Genomic DNA, 22,359 nt, shown 5'->3' with positions numbered 1-22,359 from the left:
CAGAGGATTTATTAAAGAATTAAAACTATCTTTTCTACATAAATTAGAATTGTTAATATTTTAGATTAATATTCATTTGAGATCGCCTTTTCTGATTCATGATATGCGGTTATATACAGATATTTTTCACTTGAAAATTAATAATTATATTTCTTAGCTTTTAAAGAAATCAGGGATATCGTAGCTGATCCTACATACATGTAGAACTATAAAATACATAAAACTGTACGTACGTGCTTTATTTATAGATAGTAAAAAAAATGTTTTCAAATTCCCGTTACTTTCTATTTGCTTGCCATTTATATTTCACAAGTATGTATGTTTTCATATTAATTTGAAGTGTTAGTGTATAAAATATTTAATGTATAAAATATATTCAATCAGTAAAGAAATATTTAAATTATGTGATGAAAGTATTCCTTGTATTATTAATAGAATAATTGATCGTTTTTGCGTATAAGATGAAAAAGAGTGAGGTTTATGGAGAAAAGAAAACGAAAGAAAGAGAGACGAAGAGAGAAAAGCGGGACAGGTACGAATATGGCGCGCCACGTGCACCGAGATTCGCACGTTCCTAACCTACCCTATTCGTTAACCTGACCCTTGTCGCGATTCCTTCGTAGGTCGATTCCCATCGAGCGCGAATTAACCTACATAGGCATAGGCATTTCTGCGGGCACAAACCATAGGTTTCCGTCGATACAAAATTAACCAGCGCTCACCCTTCCGGTGCAACGAACCTTTCCACTCGATACGCAATCTCTCTTCCCCTATTGATATCATCGTTTCTTTCTCTCCTTCCTCCCCTTCTCACCATCCTCTCTCTTTCACATCTCTCTTCTCGTAATTCTTTTCCTTTTTTGAGAATTTCTCTCCCCATAACCCCCTCTTTTGGAAGAAGAAAGTGATCATTCTAGTCCAAAGCATTTACGCCTGGAGTATTTTCTCAAGCAATTTAAAAGGAAACGGTTAATACTAATCACTGGATAGTCCATTGAGTTTCAGATATTCGGTTGGAACTAATAAATGAAAATAGTTTCATAATTTGATACGGAATTTGGAACGTTTGTGAAGTTAAATGAAAACATTTGAATGTAATGTATAGTATTGTAAAAAGAAAATCCTCTCTGCTTGATAAGCAGAGGTGTCATTTTGCTTGGAAAATGAATAACGCTTGATGAACATTCCACTTCGCGACATCCTTTCGTTCCATTTCGCGCGCGACGCCCTTTTCGAGATGAAACGGGAGTCGCATAGAAATGTAACCAGATGAATGTCTACGACGTTTTACTGAAGAATTTCGGCCAAGCATATATTTTACCTTCCAATCCGGTCAAGTCCACTCACTTTTGTACTCGTTGCACCGGATTTCGGAAGGGATCAGCTGAATTTCGAACGAGTGGAATTTCGTTTTCCCTCGTCGCCCTACATTTTCAAATTCCGATGCGTGCACATCAAAAGTTATAGATTGCAGCACTTGAGAGTTATTTCGAGTCGAATACATGATTATTCAATTTTTTGAATAAATGATACTAATTTTTCGAATTATACTAATAATACTTTGAATACTTACTTATTACTACTACTTATTACTACTATTATTGACTAATAATAATTATAATAATTATAATTATTACTCCAAACTAAATCAATTCATTAAGGTGTTCACAATCCGCACGTTAAAGTTATAAAATTATGTATCAAGAATTATGTATAAACTGTATAAAATTGAAAATATACAGGTTAAGATCTTAAGAAGAATGTTAAGACCTTCCCAATGTATAAAATTATCTCTGCTGACTCGTAGATATATTTATCAGAAATCCTAGAATGTGTATTTTAATATGCCGTGAATGAAACTAGCGGTAGTCGATGAGAACAAATTGTCGGAGGAATCTACTCGCGCGCAGACAATGACTTCGCGTAGAGTAAATCGCAGATTCCTTTTCTTTCGCGGAGGAAGAGAAACGCTCTCAAACACGTGAAAATGAGAACGAGTCGCGGTAAGAGACAGTGAAGCAGTGAAACTCGATCCGCAAGCTTAGAGGTCGTTTCTGTTTCCTTTCCTTTCTACCGCAAGAGTAAAGTTCCATTCTGTAACTAGCAACGGTACACTAGACTCGCGAACACTCTTTCTTCGCGTTTCTCAGATAATGATATTGTTGGTATCGAACGAACGAATTCTTACACATATCAATCCCTGTTAAGTTTCAAAAATATTAAAGCGTTTTACTCTGGATACTTGGATATTATGTGTTTGCAGATTTTGTTGGACTATGATTTACCGGATAATCTAATCCATACATAATCGATAGAATAATATCGATAGATAGATGATATAACTTTTAGCGTAACAGTACAACTAGTATTGCTAACGAAATCTGATAATGTTACCAACAGATATTGGTAAATTGTTCCTATTAATGATTGTCCCAATTTCTAACAATATACGAAATAACACGATAATAGAAAAATAAAAAGTTTTAATGAACGTAGACGTATAGCTATGTATGTAAGTAATCTGTAACTCGGAAGGCATTACAGAAAGTTAATAAAAAACGACGATCGATCCCACAAACGCCTGATTGCTTTCGAAAGCTTCTTCCATGAAAAGAACGGGGTACCGATCTTTTTACTTCATCGATCGAGAACGTACTGAAAAATCGAAGGGATCGATGCCGAGAATCAATATTAACGGCATATGGCGTACATGGTGCAACTTACATTTTTGGCTCGTCGATGATCGGCCATCAACGTGAGCGGCAGGTGTTAGCGTAGCCTCTTTTCCCCACCTGTGCGGTGTTCCGGAAGTACGAGCGTGGACGACACCGGGCCGGTCGCGATCGCGGCCGCCTTCAGCTACTCCCCAACTCGTCGCACCTGCGTGTCATTCTCCGTCACGGATTATCTGCCTTGTAGTATCGGACCTGTCGTCGAGTAAGCCAAGCCCAGCGGGTTCGCTAGCCAGGAAAATCGTAATGTCGATCACTTTCACTGAGCGCCGCGCGTTCCCTTCCGTGTCACAATCACGAGACGACTAGGGGCGGAAGGGAAGGGGGCCGAGAAACGAAGAGAAGAGGAACGCAGAAACGGGCGGCGAAACGACGAGGAATACAAGAGAAAGAGAGAGAGAGAGAGAGAGAGAGAGAGAGAGAGAGAAAGAAAGAAAGAGAGAGAGAGAGAGAGTGAAGCGAAGAAAAGAAAGATAGTCGCGCGTTGATCAAAGAACGGAAGATGAGAAAGGAACGGAAGATGAAGCAGACAGTGAGAAATAGGGACGGAGCAAATAGGAGAAAGGGGAAACGCCGCGTCGGAGTGCCGGTGGATCGTCACAGTTTCACTTTTAAATTGCTCGAGGCGCTCGCTCGCTAGCCACTCTCCACTTGCTTTATTCCGCGCTGCTGCGTTGCGACTAGGTCGCGTGCGTGTTGTGTACGAGGATTACCGTTACCGTTAACGTGACGTAGACAGTCACCGGTAACGTCATAGACCGCTCACTCTCCGGGTGTGCTCACCTCTTCCTGTTGGTATTCCCCGCCCAGCTAGTCGCTTTACTTCGCGCTAACGAACTCCCGGATTGACTTTCGATATATACGTATACTTGTACGATACGTGCTTCACACCTTGTTGGAACCTGGCTGCGGGGTTCCGATACCACCGAGTCGTTCGACTGGTTCTGCAGGAGCGTCGCTCTGTTACATATCGGTTATCCGTCCACTCTTCTCTATTAGCGTTGACCGCCAGGTTGTAGTTGGTCCATTTACCGGATTCTTTCGATCGGTCGACCACGTCAACGAACTTGAGTTCGATCCTCGTGATCCATTGTTCTACTTCTACAGGAAACAAACGATCCTGCGCTGTGAATCAACGCTCGACGTCATTGCACGATCGTTAACTATCTTTCAGCTTGCGCTTCATACCTCTCTGTGGGTTAATGATTCGGCTAGAAGATGCGTGCTGTTTGCGACGAGGCAGCTCACGAGATAAAAACTCAAAGACAATGGACAACTGTCTAGCGAAACTGTTTCTTCTTCTTGATCGTCTTTCCTCGATTACTGCTATCCGTCAGTCTGGTTTGTGCACCGGCACGCCAACACACGACAGAATCACGACGCTTTCGAGTACTTTCTGCCAGCGATTCGCGGTCATCACAGTTCAACATCAAGCCTGCCGTCTTCGGCCACCGAGTTACTATTCTCGTGCGTACGTTTACGCGACGAGTTTGCCGATTATTTGTTCCAAGAACTTATCCTGCAACTGCTGGAACCGTGCACGATTCTTCCTCGTTTACGTTCGCTGCAGGGAAGTAAAATGGCTCATGGCACGTGTCCCTTGACGGCGAAAGCGACGCGAGCGTGAGCCTTTTCAACGGTTTACTCTGTCACGATGACTAGTGGTATCTACTCGATACTTTGCGTTTCGTTGGTCACAATCGACATTTTAAGAGACAAAACAGCTGCAGAAATAAATTGTCCTTCGTTTGAAATTTGATTTGTCTTTTACGTTTACTGCTGGGTACAATTTGCGTACAGTTTATTGTATCTAATAATTCGTTAGACTATTATATAAAATTCTCTTTGATCGCGAAAATCGATACTAAATTTCCTTTCTCTTCTAAAACTGACATAATCTCTGGCGAATAGTTGGAAAAATAGATTATGTAGAATAAAAACTGAAATTATTCGATAGTAACTTTCTGGTGATATCGGTCCAATACTTTTCCCCTCTTGTAATTTGGAATTCCGATTTACGCGTGGCTCAGTCGCGTGCACCATTCGCCAACGGGCCTGTTTTATGATAAAAGCATAGACAGCTGGCCTGATATTCGCGGTGGCAACGAACCGCGGCAACGTCCCGCGGCAACGTCCGGCGCCAACGTCCCGCGGCAACGTCCCGCGACACGGAAAGAGCAAAGGGGGTGCGCGAGATCTCCTCTCTTAAGCGACACCAGTCGCTCGCGATCGATCGCGATGATCGTTCCAGTCAATTAGCTGAACGAATTTGTCGCAGTCGGAATATGCGAGGATCTGTGCGAACGCACAACGACCTATGAAAAATCCAATGAGGTTTCAAAAAGAAATTCTATACGATACAAACCCCTTCCTATCGATCTATCGGATCCCTTTTAAAGACTATCATCCAAATCAATATGATTCTTTAAAAGATACGATAGAATGTGAATAGAAATTAGCTTTTCTGAGATGATAAAATTTCGTAAAAGAATCTCGTATAGATGAATTTGTATGTTCTTGGAAATCTGAAATTAACGACAGCTATACATTCTTCGACATACTCATCGGGCATATCAGCGAGCTTTGGTTACGATAAGGTTCGATCGATAATTGACTCGTTATCGGGTACAGTCGGTGTAGCGCGAGACAAGACCGCCAACCGTGCACGACAGCCTCGAATTATTGCTAGATAACGAGATCAATTCGGTTAATCGCCGTTAGGTGAGCAAGTGTATATATCTGACTGCAAAGCTCGAGTCCATTAGTTCTATTTGTTGGAAATCTTTGAGTAACTGTATATCGACAAAAGTCAACACAAAATTTCAGAAAATTATGGAAAATTTAGGAAACAGAGAATTAACAAAGCGTATAAATGGGTAAGAACAAAACGAGATCTGTTTTATCGTTCGAAATTTTGTTCTCTAATATAACACGCAAATATTACTATGAATCAGGTACTAAGAATCATTGATAAAATCTATCTATTTTAAAATACTACATAGTTTCCATTTTAAGCATTAATAAATCATGTAACTTAAGTACCAAGTACGAGATCAATTCAAATAGAGAATAAAATGTGTAAACGATTAAAAGACAATATAAACAAATTGACGAGTTTTATCTTCTCAAGTCACTTGGTATATGTGTGCAAAACTTGAAACAGGCGATCGAACTTGGTATCGATATGTCGCGTAGTCAAAATTCACACGCTAGGAAATTCCAATAATTAAAGCGCTTACGATGTCGCACTTAACGCGATTACCGAGCGATCGATCTGATTAGCGCAATTACAAACCGTATGTTTCGTTGGACAATAGGAAAAGAATTGACTTTCGATATCCGATCGTTGGTGGACTTTTGAAACTTTGATTGTAATGTTATTATATTATTACGGGCCCAAAATTTCAAGTGAAATTTGAACGTTTAAAAATACGTTTGCAGCGAATCATGATAAGAGTACTAAAAGAAAATATTAAATTAATTATCAAACCAATGATTACCTTCTGATAGTTTGTTTAAATATTGAAAATTTTAACCAATTCAAGTTTCAAATCTAATCTAGATAATCAAAGTCATAATGATATATATAATTCTTCATTAACTAGAATAAAACATTAACTTGTTTCAGTAGCTCTATAATTTCTACTTTTTATTAAATCAATTTAAATTATCAAAATTTTATTATCAAACATCTATACTTTCAATCATATAATAATGATCCTAAACCGGTTGCCAAATAGTCAATTAACCTAGAACCAACATGTCCCGTTTAATTTCCTTTATTTCCCTGTGAACCAAAACTCTAGACACTATCATGCGCTAAACATGTTTTTCGACGTCGCGGCGCGTCGATGTGAAAGGGGTGTACGTATTCGTGCAACGAGCTCGATTTCCACACGGAGGTAGACAGGCTGTCTCTATTTTCATTGACACGTTGTTATACCGGCACGAAAGAGGCCCGAGCGTAATGCGGTGCCGCGGCCACGACGCGCGTTTTATTTATAACCGCGTCTCGGTCAGAAACGGGCTGCGTTGCGTCGTGACGCGCGTGTCGAATATTACGCACGCGTACTGCGTCCTTTCGCCTGCATATGCGGCACCGTTCGCAAAGTGTTACAGAATCAAAAAAGATCGTGAACGCGAAAATCGACGAAACAAGATCAAGAGAAAGGAAAGAAGAAGAAGAAGAAGAAGAAGAAGAAACAGTTATTAGTCCGACTTGCTATTCTAATTCAACGATTCGACACGAACGCGTCGCCTTTGAAACGGGAAGAGAATTGTCTGATACACCGAACGAACCGATGATGTTTCTTAAAATAACGAAACGCTGTGGCTTATATTTAGCGGCAGCGGTACGTTTGGAAGTTCTTCGGGTTTTTCTGGATCGAGCCACTCGAGTCGAACCTTTGGTCGATATTCGATTGTCATGAAAGAGAAGAGAATCGATTTAGATCAGAAGAATTTAATTCTGAAACACACGACGACCTAAGCCGATAAGATTTGTCGAATTTCGAAAAAATGGTCAGGAAAGAATTATCAGACAATTCGTCGATTAGGTACCATGGCTGAAGTGTTCTATGATTTCAAAGTTGCGAATATCTTTCTACAAAATTTTAAGAAATGGTTCACCACGGTTCGACTACGAAAGACAATCCACTTTATTTTCGTCGTGGAAATCGATAAATCCCCACTGAGGAAGCCCGAAGAATCTGAGCAACTTGGTATAGCCAGCTTCAGACAGCTAAACAGACGCCCGGCAGCTATCTAAAACTGTCGTTAGGCACATTCGTCAATCAGTTAGAGGAAAATTCAGTAAGAACCAGTTACATACCGAGCATCTAATCCGTTGATCGTTTACGCGTTAGTCGATAAAAGTGCTCGATCTGGTTATCAATCACGATTCGATAAATCTTCGCCAATTCAGTCTTAAAGACGACAATCCCACGTTATGTACTATTTCGCGTTTCGTTTGGCAGTGGCAGACAGATTTCTAAAAAGAAATCGCGTTCGGCGCACGAATGGAAAAACAACGGCGGTTATGAGTGTTTTCCCGGTTCTTTCGATCGAAGGTGCTAGAAACTTGAATACGAGATTCCTTCGATGTGTCACTTATGAATTTTGAACGTGCGCTTCAGGCGCGAACGCGCACCACATGTGTTCCCAAAGCGTGTAGAAGAGGAAACGGTAGGTGTTTGCAACTCGAATACCACGAAACAAAAATTAAACGAAGGTTAAACCAAAACTTTCTGCCGTCATGAAATCGATCGTTCTTAGAGATACTTAAATCTCGTAGGGATCCCAGGAGATTCCGGTACTGCGAGACCGACGAGAGACAAAGGTAAGACAGGAGGTTCGCAACGATGATCTTCTGGGACGAATCGACGTCACTGGATCAAGAATGAAAGAGAGGAGAAGAAGCGAAAGAGAGTAGGTTGTTCGAGCAGAGAGGGTGAAATACGGGCAAGAGAAGCGAATAAGTGTGCAGAAAGAACGAAGAAAGAGAGAGAAAGAATAACAGGCTATTCGAAACAACACAACGAATGCGCACGGTCGCGCACGTGCAGTGGCAGAAACACGTGTACCGTTGATGAGGGAATAAAGATCGGCTTATTGTTAGAAAGAAGCGGATGAGGCGAAGAAGCGTGCGTTGTTGTGGTGGACCGAAGTGCACTCGCTCGCTCGCTCGCTCGCGAGAGAGAGTGAGAGAGAGAGAGACAAAGAGAGAGTGAGAGTAACTCTCTCAACAAGGGATGAATCGGGGATGAAATATCACGAAAAATTCGCGATGAGCAACGAAGCAATAGATTATCTCGCGAGAAATTGCGTTTGTCATCGAGTATTCATCTACCGATTTTGATTATGGGGACTTTGAGTCTGAACTGGGTGGTGCGAGATCGATGTATCGACACTGGGATAAACGAATCGAGATCGATATCAAATGATGAATAGAGAAATTCGGAATCCAACGAAGAAGAATGGAGGAACGGAAAAATGAAACAAATAAAAAAGAACGAGACGAGGAAGATGAAGATCGGAACTGAATAACACGTCGACGGATGCGTATCGCGACGAACGTCATACGTATATATGCATCTATTTATATGTAATGCGTGTGTATGCGTGTATATGCATGATGAATATATCCGGGAGTCTCTCTCGCTCTCTGGCTGATCACGACGTGACAGATTTCTCTTCCTGTTCCTTTATCTTTCCTTTCGGTCTATTCTCTACTTTCATCTCAATCCGAAACGCATGTATTTTCTCATTCGTTCCTCGCGCGTTCTCTATATCGGCTTTATACGTATACGCACACACACACACACACGCGCGCACACGCACACACATATATGCATATATGTATATGTATATATATATATATATATATATGTCTGTATAATCAATGTGTGTGTGTGTATATATATATATAAATATATATATATATATAAATATATATATATATATATAAATATATATCGTCTCTCCGTGTTTTCCCCTCTCCCGTTTACTGCATATCACCACAGGTGATTCACTGGGTTCCTCTCCACTGTTCCTCTCGGTCTGGCCCTCCACCCGCGACTTCCGCAACGACGGCCAGAGAAGTAGACTATTTTTAAGAATACGTGCGTATTATTACATCGAGGGATTATAGGAAAACAAGTAGCAGAAAAGAACTAGCACTACACTGACGATACTCATACACTCGCGCTAATATATAACTCTCTACTGTGATTGTATCCACTCGAAGGGTTCACCGCATGTATATCCCTTCCTGTGACTCGTACTCCGATTTGCCGCTTCTCTCTCGAGCTGACACGCTTTAAATTGCGTGGATTCACGAAAACGCAAACTGCAAACCGAAAACTGGCCAACGAAACAACAAACGACGCACACTATTGTGGCTCGGTCGTCGCACTCGCGGCTCTCTTCCTCCTTCTCCACCTCCTACTCTTTCTGTTCCTTTCCGTTCTTTTTCTTTCTCCACCACCTTCTCCTTCCTCTTCTTCTCCTTCTTCTTCTGTTTCTGTTTGTTCTTCCTCAGTATCGAGTAATCCTTGCCGGCTGTCACATCGAAATGTCACGAGGTGGAAATCGACTTAACCCAACAATGTTCCCGTGGTAAATGCACGTTCACGATTTTAGACGATCGTTTACTCCCGAGACACGATCATCAGAGACGAAACGAAAGACACGAGACACGAGACACCGACACCAAAATATATCGACACCGCGAATACTGTCCCCGTACGTGGACACACCATTTTCAGTCGCCGTCAGTCGCCGAGGCGCTGCTCTAGTCGAGCACGCAATAGGAGGATGCAGAGAGAACTCCGTAGAAAGCGTTGGGTACGCTCGTCCGCGATAAGCCGACTCTCCGCGCGTGCACGCGTGTAGCCTCGAAGCGCGACAGACGTCTCTCCTCCCTCGTGGAGAAGGGAACGAACGCGCGCGGTCAGAAAAGCCGGGGAAAAAGACACGCGGAGAGAGAGAGAAAGAAGCGGCGAGTGGATGACTGAGATGGAAACAAGGACTCGGAGGGACAAAGAGGGAAGAAGAAAGAAGAAGGAGCGAGTAAGCGTGACGATAACGGGGACGGGTGGTATGGCACTAACGAGGGAGAGAATTCTTCGCGAGCAAACGGGGGACGAAAACCGATCGGACGAAACGCGGGTGCCGAAAACGTGCGGCGTACGACGCGTGATAGGTCGTTCTCTCGCGGCACCGGAAAGCGAGCCACGACGCGAGGAGCGTGCGACAGACCGTGTGCTCTCTGCTGTTCACCGGGGGTACACGCACGAAAGAAGAAAACAGAGTAGGTAGAGAGAGTAGGTATGGAGCGGCCATGTGTAACGCGGAACACGCGCTCTCCTCGCGCAGTCGGCGCGATCTCTCGCTCGTAACGCAACGTCGTCGTAGGGAAACGCGCGCACACTCTCTCTCTGTTTCTCGCGTTGCTTGCGCCCTGCCGGAATCGCGGCGACGAACAGAGGCGAGAGAAGGTACACGGTATAGGGACACGACGGGTCGGAGTGGCGAGAGAGACAAGTTGGAAAAAGAAAGAGACAGAACATGCCAGTGTGAACGACGGATCAAGGGAGCGAAGCAGAGAGACACGTGTGTAATAGATAGAGACAGAGGAGACCGCAGAGAGAGACGGCAGAAGTGTACGGGTCTCTTTCTCTCTCTGTCGCGCGCGCACAGCACACACGAGGTTACGAACAAACGCGGAACAGACGAGGAGAGGCCAGGGCAGCGCGCGAGCGACGTAGCTCTCTAGCAGCCGGCAGCCTGCCGCTCGGGTCAATGACCTCTCCTTGCCGTCGTCGAGCTCTCCTCTGCTTGCGTTTACTTCCCACCACCCGTGCTTCTTCACCCCACTCGGCGTACACTCGTGTCCCCCCACCATTCAACCGCTGCCCCACTCTGTCTACTCGATCCCCTCCACTTACCGATTGCCCCACCGTTGCGCAGTTCTCGTACGTCGTACATTCAAGTCAGCACGTCGACGTATGTAGAGAACGACGTCAGTTGGAAGCGTAACGACGACGTTTCACCGACGCGTTTTCACGGCACGGAGGGATGAATTTTAAAAGGGTTAGAGGGGCGACAGCGCACAAGCAGAAGGAAGGAGAATCGCGTTGCGATGGTGGGGGGGGGGACACCGTTTTATACCCCGCCTGTGGTGAATGAGTGTATTGGTGGGGAGACGCGGGAGTGGGGCGAAGGGGTAGAAGCTCCGTTACTCTTGTGTTGCTTTCGTCCTTCCTCGTTCTCCTTCCTTCGCCTCGTTGTCCCCATCTCATTCTCGACGCCGATGCACCCCTGTCTTCGCATTCTCTTTCTCTCTGCTTCTCTTCTGCTTCTCGTCTACTTCTCTTCTGCTTCTCTTCTGCTTCCCCTGTACTCCCTAATTAGGGGTGGGGACGCGCACCTCCACTCGCGACAACCACATACCGGGTTCACTGGTACAGTGTACCCTCTCGAGCGGTGCAACGCTCTCTCTTCCTGATTCCGTTTCTAACCCGAACTCTCTCCCCCCTCCACTCTCAAACCGCTTCGAGGAGATCGACGCGTATTGCGGCCGAACGGCCTGCAAGAGAGAGATAGAGAGACAAGGTGAAGAAAAGAGAAAGAGTACGATCGAAGAAGGAGGAGGGTCAGTGATGACCGATTCCGGCGGTAATGGGATACGATCCAGGGTCAGATTCGTTGTGCGTGAAAATGAAGGGGTGGCATCTCGCACTTGTCTCCGCGATCGTAAAATAGGTGTCACGCTTGTCAATGCTCCGCCAGTTTGATTTGTAAAACGTGCGCTTTCATGGCAGCCGTCATCGTGTAGTCTGGCTTCGTAGCTTAAATGATATAAAAATTCGTGGTGATAAATTTGAACATCTTTCTCTGGAAAAAATAAAATCAAACTATTAAAACTCATCGATATAATACGTCAATTAGTAATCATCCCAAATAATCTAATGATTCCCCTAAATCTTATCTTATAATTTTAGCTTAGGAATCAACGTAATCAACTTTTACTCGATTACAGTCCAATGATTTTAACCATCAATAATATCACTTAATACAACATAGATAGACATAATTATAGAAACTTCAATCTTCTTATAGTTCAAACTAAATCCATAAATACATACCTTTGTTTGTATCTTTGTTAGGTTTATCAAATGCCATTAAAAATCCATCAAAGCAGCTCTACTAAATGCCAATTAAAACAAAAGAATGGAAACTCTCGAAAAATGATTTCCATACTTTTAAACCTCTTCAATCAATGCTTTATTGCTTCGCAATAGCTAATTCTTATTTGATTCCTAATAAAGATTACCTTTTAAAAAGACAGTAATTGAAATTTAATGGTTCTATTTCTAATATTTTTAAATATTCACAAACAGCGTTTAGAGTCTTAGCGTCTATTATTACAAGAATGGACATAAGTAGTACACGTATTCCGCTAACGATACTCCATTATGGATATAATAAACCCGTCAAGCTCTCCAGTGAACGGTATTGCCTTTTCAAGGCCAAATTTTCACTGTCGAGCGTCCTTGATAGATTAGCCTGTTGTTAGTTGCCGTTATCGACGGTTGGGACTCGCTCGATAGACCTTTGCTCGTGACATTGTAGATTGTAGCCGGCCCGTAAGTTTCCTATGTTGGCTGGATAGATTGTGCTGTTTCGATCGGAGATTGAAGATTAGATCGAAGAAAAGTATGGCCGATGAAGAGTCAACGGCCTCGCTGTTTATTCGATCGACCAAATATCATCGACACCATGCATGCTCGTCGAGCAGAGAAATTGCAAAATGATAAATTATCTGTTCAAACTTTTGATCGTTCTAGCCTAAATTCTCGAAAACCTTTTTCGAAGTTCTTCCGTCGAGAGAGATTCACAGATTGCATGACGCAATGTACTTCAAGTAGCTGTTTTTCCTATCGATATTGTAGACGAAAGTTGTAGGTAGTTGTAGTTTGATGATAAGAATTTCTTTATTGATCGCTAGATTGATTTCTAATTAATACATATCCAATATCTGATTGTTACGTGTGATAGCAATCATGTGTACGTAATTAATCTGTTTTGTTCCTAAGAAAATCACTATAATAATTTGTAAAAATTATTGTTGGTTACATTTGTTAACTAATTTTATCGTTAAAACGTACCGTAATTATTGTTTAATAATTATTCTAATAATATATAATAGATTAGTGAAGAAAATACTATAACATGTTACGATATATAATTATAAACTTAAGGAAAAACCTTTTAAAAAAAAAATTTAGTTACACCAAGTTTTACGATTACCTAGATTTATTAAACTGAAAAGATGAATATAATTTCTTAAAATTACCTATTAAATACCATATGTATGGTACAAATCTTATAAAACAATATTTTCGTAAAACTTATTTCAAGTACTTGTGGGACTGATCGTGAGTTGAAAAAAATTGCGTAGGTGACTGAACTTGATTCATAAATTTTATAAAACTCGCAAACATGTAAATTTACACTGGCGTTCTCATCGTTATCGCATATAGAACTTTGAGTATTCGAAGAAAAAGAGTTGACATTACCTAATCCGTATAGAGACATATTTTTAGGCCAAAACAGTTTTATCTCTGTAAGTATATTCTTGATATTTAACGGCTGTGTTTGTTTTATAATGCTGCGAATTACTAAGAACATTGCCATCGACCGATGATTGTGTAATTAGTCCATCGAGATATATGTATTTAGCTAAAACTTGTTTTCAAAGATTACATTTCATTACATACAGTGTAATGAAAAATAAACTCTTCGCTTTATAATGATATAACTGTTACTAGCGAGACAAACAATTTATCACAAGTTACAAGAACAAATCTATTAATTGTAAAAGTTCTTTGAAATCTATAAAAATATAGTACTCTCTCTCTCTCTCTTTGTCTCTCTCTCTCTCTCTCTCCCTCCCTCCTTCCCTCCCTTCCTCAATTAGAAAAATAATGTTTAAAAAAAATGTAAACGTTAATAAAACAATCATAAAAATTATTGGTTATTATTGTTTTATACACATACGTATATGGGGTTCTACAGAAGTAGGCATTTCTTTCTCTCTCTTCCAATCTCTCACTTTTTAACACTTTAAAAACATTAAATCGTATTACATTTACATACCAGAGACAGATAATAACTGTAACTTCATGGACAAATTATGAAGAATTATCAATTTAATTTATTTATATTCAAAAATTATCATTTTTACATGAAATTCTCAGTGTCCTAGCATGTTACAACTACAAAATTTAATCTACCACTCTCATGTTCAGTGCGTAAATTTGAAAGTATTCGCTAATTTTTCCTTTTTACGTATAGGCTGAACTTCGGTTTAACGGACACAAAATTGTGGCCTTCCCTAATTGCAATTTAATGGTTTTCTATGCGTAGAATCGAAAAATGTAAGTTATAACTTTAGGAATCCCGCAGTTCAAAAGTTACAAGTATGTAAAGTTAAGCGATTTCAGCGTTGGCAGCTTCAACTTTGACACCATGTTGGTTTTTATCCACGATTCGTCCAATGGATGTCGGCCATTTTACGACGGGATTTTGAATCATGAGTACTGAATTAGTTTTGACTAAAGGTTGCCGGTTACGCTGGTATAAATGAATATTCGGCGAAGTTAGTAGTTCAATGCTCATTTGGGCGGATCATTCTAATTACGAATAGAGGCAATATGGCGTCATACTAACCTGTAAAATACGGTAAAAATGCTGAGTTTTACACACGCATAATCCTTGAACCGCTAGATTTCTAAAGTGAACAATTGCATTTTTGGATTATACGTATTAAAAACTATTAAATTCAGATAAAAAAACTAAAAAGATGATATTATACAATAGTCATATTTATCATTCACATTTATTTTTACTTTAATCGACTTCATTCTATCGACGAAGAACATTTACAATCTTTGTCACCACTTTTACATTTTAGTCCCCTGTCCGTGAAATTATTTTCAGAAAAAAGAAAAAGAACGATATCTATGGTATTAAAAAAGAAATCACGCGAATGAAGTAAAAAATAATTAAGCGAAGTTAATGCACCTCTTATGTTTTGCAATTATAGAGATCTAACGATAGAGTGCGTGAGCGAGCTGAAAAAGCGATATAAGAATCGAAAGCGAACGCTAGCGAATAGAGGCCCCTTCTGTCCTTGTCTAATAACGCATGCACATCCGTACAGTAAATATGGAATTGTAACGCCGATGAACGAGTGGCGTCAGTGTGCATGGCTGATTAGACAAGGACAGAAGGGGCCCCTATATCGCTTTCACTTACGCGGTAACATATGACCCATGTACTCTATCTTTATATCTCTCTGTTTATTATTATTACAGGTGGCTATTCTTGGTTAGCTAAAATTGTGGATTCGTTGACAATTACCTGTCGCAGGCAGTCTTTTATTTAGTCCCCTGTTTCGTATTATATCCCAATTCTATTACTTTTATTAAACTTTATTTGATGTAACGTAAATGTAACGTTGCCATTGAACTCTCTTTTTAATATCAGAATTGAATAATAATTCGCTTGAAAATTTTTGCAACAAAAAAGTTTACAATAAAGAACGTGAGGCCGATCACTAGTTTGTTTATGTTAAGATTATTCAGTGGATGGAATTAAAGAAATGCGTGAGCAAACTGCAAGGTATTGAAAGTGTATATATTGCGAATAGTAAATTACAAAATATGTGGTACTATGTAAGCCGATCCAGATCCTCTCGCTAGCAACGTTACCCTGAGACTAAAGACAACTGCCTCAACCAACGTCGGACGTGTACCGCTTATGGCCTTTCCTAAACGCATTCTTTTGTCTATGCGCCTTCGAAGACCTTAGGCGGTTGAGAAACCGAAGACCAGATGTTGAGTTTACTCAGAAGTGACGATCACTTCAACAGTTTATACAAGGAATAAATATTCGTTAGTTTCAAACACGCAATGGTTTTTGTTTTCATGTTTAGCTGACAGTTGTCAGAAATCATAGTTGATTTTAAATTTTATTTAGTATTTTTCAGCATTTAGCGTTCATAGCTATTTCGTTTACGATTAATAAGTGGTACTTTTTTTTTAAATTTAATTATTTTTGTTTTCACGTTTAAGTTTAACTGACAATTATGAAAACTGGTAGTCAGTTCGTTTATAATCTTAATAATTACAAATTACTATTGATATATGTTGTTGGATGTTCAAATTTTGTAAATAATTCTTGAGAGAACCAATTGTCTTTTAACCAATTCTTTCTGATAAATGGTGTGAGCAACAATTTGTCTTTTTCAGGCAAAGAGTTTGAAATACAGTTGATTACGTGTGAATTTTATTGAAATGTCAGTCCCGTGTAGAGATAGTTTTTAAAAAGATACCGATAAAATTACATATATTATATAGTTATTCATTTGTCTAGCAGTAGCTACAAAGTATATAGCAATATTAGCATATCGTTTTAAAGCTTGTTACATAATTCATAAATTAAATGAAAAAGTGTATGGACTATGTCATTGTCGAATAATACTACACTTCTGTACTTCTGTACAATCCACCACCCATATACATATTTTATCTTCTAGTAACTACGTTATTAGTTATTATATGGAAAAGCAAGAAACCACGAATAACGTTTGAAATTTATATTTTCAACGCTGTTTGTATCAATCGTATCATGCGTGAAAGTCTGCAAGTAGAAAGAAACGAAATATCGGAGACTTATCGTGCATCGCTTGAGTACTTGAAAGTTTGTAATTAGAACAAATATGTACATCTTTTATACGTATATCTATAGATGAAATATCTGAGATAAAGATAATAGATTAATCCTTTACATAAAAGTGATTATTTTGCGAAGACAACACTGTCTGTAGAAATAGTTGATAAATATTACATTAAATTAAATATTAATATTAATTATATTAATATTTAATATTAAATTAAATTAAATACATTAAATATTCTTGTTATGAAACGAGAATTTTTATATAATTTTATTCTGAAATCTTTTGATCTTGTACGACTGGCTTGACATATTATCTAACGAATCAATGAAAATACAAGGAATAAAATAATCACGATGATCCTCTTTCCAAGTTCCATTCGCCGCGCCGCCTGAAGTTTAAGGTCAGCGTCAGGTTTCGTTGTTCTTATCGTGATTCTAGATACGACGTTTTATGTTTTATCATAGCGAGTTTCGTATTAATGTAAGCACCGCATAAAATTTGTCGAAAGCCACGTTTGCGGAATGAAAGTATTTTATGACGACATCTGCATATTTGTCTAAGAAACATGAATCAACCAAGAATCCACAAATCAATCCCCTTCAACAGACCAAGGTAAGAAAAAAACAGATTCCATGGTTCTAAACAAGCGCGTTGGAGCAAGAGATTCGGCACTTATACGAAAATAGAGACAGATCAGCGCGAATAAGAAATCGTGTTTTCGGCATCGATATCTCCACGAGACAGAGACGAAGAACATGCGTCGGAACGGGAGGAAGGAGGAAGGAGAAAGGAGAATGCAGCGACGGGCAGCGACGGGCAGCGACGGGCAGCGACGGGCAGCGACACACGTGGCCGTAATGCCTGTAATCAGAGAAGAGTATGTAGTATATATACGGTGGTTTGTCGGATCGGAACGTAGCAGCAGTCCTTCATAGGACATTGACTTTGAGATATCGTCGGCTGGCTGCGACGACGCTATCTCGTTTCGGCTTATCGCACTTGTTTCGCTGTACCTTATCTCTCAGCTGCCTCCTCAAGTCACTTTCTCGCAGTCTATGCCTCGTTAAACCATGATCCCGCGTAGCGAAACGAAAAGCCGCGAAAAAATGACGTGGACGCTTATGGGTGGCCATGCGAACACCACGATGATTATTCTTTAGACCTTATAATACTGTTTTCTCTATTAACAAATTTCTTCAGTGTAAGGTTTATGGAAAGTACGAAAGAATTGTTCTTGGTACGCATGATCTCTCCCTCTCGGTATATACTACAGTTTTTCTTAAAACAATACAAATCTTTTTACTTGTTAAAAGAAAAGAGTGAGATCGTTAAATCTTGAATCGAACATTCTATCCAAAGCACTTCGATGACTTCCCAATAATTCTACAAAACCATCTTACCAAACCAATACTCCTCATACGCTGTCACGCTGACCAAATTTACACCGATCTCAGAGATAACAAATTCGAAACATAACAAATTCAGCCCCACTGGCAAAAAATATTCTACGGATTGGAAGTTTTTATCAATTTTATCAATGTTTAATCGTCATCGATCGTATCTGGTAGAATCAACTATTCTAATCGCTGCAAACATGATTATTCACGGAAAGCAGACTACTTTAAATGGTGGCCGATGACTATCGAAGCGACGGTTAATTTAATTGACTAAACTGGTGGTCATGAAATTATCGCATGTCGAACGATCGTTGGCCGCGAAACAGTCGCAACGCTCTTAATTATAAATCAAACTTCAATAAGCTTATCAACAGCGAGGCAAATGGCCCTTGTAAGAAATATTATTAATAAGTATGGTTGAACGCTGATAGAGTTCCTTTTAAATGATCAAGCTCGTTTCTTCGCGGTTCCTCGCCGCATTCGCCATGTTCCCAATGAAAACGGCGAGTACGGTCACGCAAGAGGATTCGCTGCTGTCTAGAAAAATGGATAAAGAGAGCAGCGAGAACTAGTGACCGACAGGATTTATCCGACGAACAGGCAAGCTGACTCGTGAGCGTAGGGATGGAGAGAGGAGCCCCGTGCTCATAAATCTGCCAGAACTCTTTAAGTGTTCATGATAGCTGTCTCGGAGGTTTTCCTTTTTTCTCCCACACACACATTTTCTCTCTCTCTCTCTCTCTCTCTCTCTCTCTCTTTCTCTCTCTTCCGTGTTACACGTTAGTTCAGACGTCATTCTCTCCCTTCGTCTTCAGTTTCTTTTTTCCCGCCAGATTTTACCATTCTCCTTCCATTTTCTCTCGCGGTCCGTCCTCATTCTGCTCTCTTTTCGTTCTTCTCGACCGCGACTGCACTTTCTCCGTCGTTTCAACCTCGACGACCCTCACTGGGGAATATTATCGACACTGCCAAGTTCACTTCTGTTTACATTCACCATGGCCAACTGCTCAACGGCTCCAGGCATGAGAAACCATGCGGCTTCTCACGAGTACAGATCAATCGATAGATCAGTTATTATTGTACATCGCATACTATGCGCTTTCTATAGTTGTGGGGATTACTACGATAATTATAAGAAATTCTTCGGTTACAACCGTACGGACATCTTTATCCCTTTTTTCTAAATAGAATTTGATTGTACTGCACGGTTCATCATCGTTTCCGAAAAGTTGTAATTCAGCTGTGCAGTAAGTATAACAATTTTATGTACTTGCAATTAACGTTAAGTTATTATGGGAATAACTATAATTTTTTATCTCTGCCTTTAACATTTATAACAACAAATTCATACAGCCTGTATTTATATTTACATAGCAGCGTTTGAAGCACATCTTTCATAAATATTGACACTCGAAGATTATATCTGTTTGTTAATATCCTAAAATGAACGAATCAATGAAAATTATTTTAATCGATTATTAGAGTATCATAAATTTATTTGTCTAACAAGACCATGCTATGTAAATACAGAAATTATCTCAATCGCTTCAGCAATCAATTGAAAATCGGTATCCTCTATTTCGCAGTTATCCTTGCAACTGTAACCTAGTGTAGTACCAATATTTATCGTGTTACTTATAATACTATACAATGAATAATTGTGAACTCGATAAATTAAATGATATTCATTGAACGCATGCGATTAGCTGAAATTGTCTTCGAAAACATGCTTATCAGTGTTTCCGATTATTTAAAAGCGGTCGCGCTACAGGACTGCGTGTATACCTTCGATGTGCGCTCGCGCGTCCATCTTCGCGTATTATTGATTTTTCCATCTCCGTGATCGAGGCACATCTCGATTAAATTGATTACTCGACGATGATCTCGATTAAACTTGTATTTACACGAGCAATACCTAACCGACGGACGATAAGCGCGCTGAAATTACGGCTAACACGATTAACTCGTTCGTGATTCGCGCAATTTTCCGGACCACCACCAAGATTTGCGCGCGCGCGTCCCATGGAAATCGCCTTATTCTATGCTTAACCAGGGAAGTTCAATGCACCTGCGCAACTCGCGTCAATTTCCTCTGCAGAATCCCTGCTACCACGGCGGTCTGGTCTCGACTATATTACTCATCACTTTCGTTAATATTTTTTACGTAACAGTGATCGATTCTTATTGCATTTCCTTTATTTCTTTGGTTCTTTTCTATTTCTCAGTGAATTATGCGATTTAGATATGGCTACATATTACCAATACATATTATAGAGCTATATTTGAACCTTTTAAAGACCAACAGCGACATCTGTATATCTAATCTAAAGACGTATGCTTATACATATTGTAATTAGTGTTATCGACAGATGGTAATTTCCAGATACTTTTCACAACTATTGTTTGTAATACCACAAACCAATATACAGAATAGATCTTACATCTGAAATATCGATCGCGAAGGAAAATAGAGTGTTTCCTACGCCCTCTGCGATTTATAGCAGTGAGTCCAGAAATTATACTCAATCCAACTAATAACGTTGGTAAAATCGCAAACGATGTAATACGTATACAGATGTGGTGAAGTTAATAGGAGTAAAAGCCTGTGGTAAAATACCCTTCGGGTTGTACGTTACACGGTAGTTACGCGATTACGCTAGAAATGATATACAGGGTTATCCACTTAACTCGCAACCCGCGCTATGTGAATGGTAACATTGTAACATGTACGCTTACTACGCAGTCAAATGTTGTTCGCCATCTATGAGCTGTTGCTAGAAGTACAAATAGGCAAGAACAGAGAGCGGTTTGGTAGTCGTCGAAGGATTTTAAATTTGCCATCGCAATAAGAAGAAGACGATCGCTTGATGTCTCTGCGTGTAAGACAAATAAGTGCGTTCAATTCTATGCCCACATGTAACTTAATACCTTCTTCTTTAATAACTGATCTATTGAGTTATACTTATCTAAAGTGCAATCACAATGTAATTTTTTTTTATTTAAAGTTGCATTCAGTTGCCAGAGTTATTTGCGAATCACAATGAAATTATCCAGATTCTTACAAATATCGAGGCCCTTTCTCTATTTCGTCCGGTAATTTCTAAAAATTAAAAAAATAGAAATGAATTTAATCCTCGTGCAGTGTTGGAGTCTGTTCGGACTATTTAAGCAACACACGTTGCAGTGCCAGAGATATTTCACGCAAACTTTTATTCGACTGTCTCGAAGTGCAACTTAATGCAATCGAGTTCCTTTAAAGTTTAAGGACAGTCCAGAAAAAGCTAGGGAAAGGCTAAGTATACTTGATACAAGAAACGCGTGCTTACTTGACGAAGTTCTACTTACAGACTGATGATAGGAACGATGTTTAAAGTCAGACAAATTGCTGGGTTTGGATATTCGAATTTCCTGATTTGCCATTTTCTCGAGATGGAGGGAATGGAAAGAAGAAGCAATTGGTGAATGCATATTTCAAAGAAGGAGAAACTCCAGCTCCAACATAATGGTCACATCGGTCTAGCGACACGCCATGAGGTGACCGCATGCGACGTTCGAGTGTCGGACCAACGGTTCACAGGGAATAAAGGAAAACAGCATGCAGAATTTAAGGAATGAAAAAAAAGTATGCTAATACCAAAAAGTTCCGCGTCACTGGGTTCTCCTTGGTTACAAATAGCTGTCGTTTCCTTAAACTACTTCTAAGGATTCGAAGGTTTTACAATCGTACTGTTGCGCTGCAACAACACATTTTGAAGAGTTATGTCACCTATACATGCTGAAAATTTTATCGAGGTCGGTTGATGCAGAAACAACCAATAGGCATCGAAAGATGGACGAACATGTAGATTTATTACAGGTGTAGGTCGAAATATAAGAAAATATTAAAAACGAATTCAAGCCAGTCACGTTTATAGCACTTCTGCTATAGCATTTATAGCACTTTTGTAAATTCGGAAATGCCGACGAATGTCGAAATGTGGTT

At 40.1% G+C, this 22,359-nt stretch overlaps 1 protein-coding gene across 1 annotated transcript in view; it reads right to left on the bottom strand.

Moving 5' to 3' along the window:
- Positions 1-12,093, bottom strand: part of LOC132905659 (hormone receptor 4-like) — a 157,856-nt gene extending 145,763 nt beyond the window's left edge. Inside the window, exons 1-2 of the mRNA XM_060957184.1 lie at positions 11,180-12,093; positions 2,725-2,960 (exon numbers count right to left, since the gene is read on the bottom strand). The gene's annotated coding sequence lies outside the window, so the exon portion shown is untranslated. The remainder of the gene's footprint in view (positions 1-2,724; positions 2,961-11,179) is intronic.
- Between the last annotated feature and the right edge of the window lie 10,266 nt (positions 12,094-22,359).

This window comes from Bombus pascuorum, chromosome 3, assembly GCF_905332965.1.
Source record: "Bombus pascuorum chromosome 3, iyBomPasc1.1, whole genome shotgun sequence".
In the NCBI taxonomy this organism is placed as follows: domain Eukaryota; kingdom Metazoa; phylum Arthropoda; class Insecta; order Hymenoptera; family Apidae; genus Bombus; species Bombus pascuorum.
This window is presented reverse-complemented; position numbering and strand designations above follow the sequence as displayed.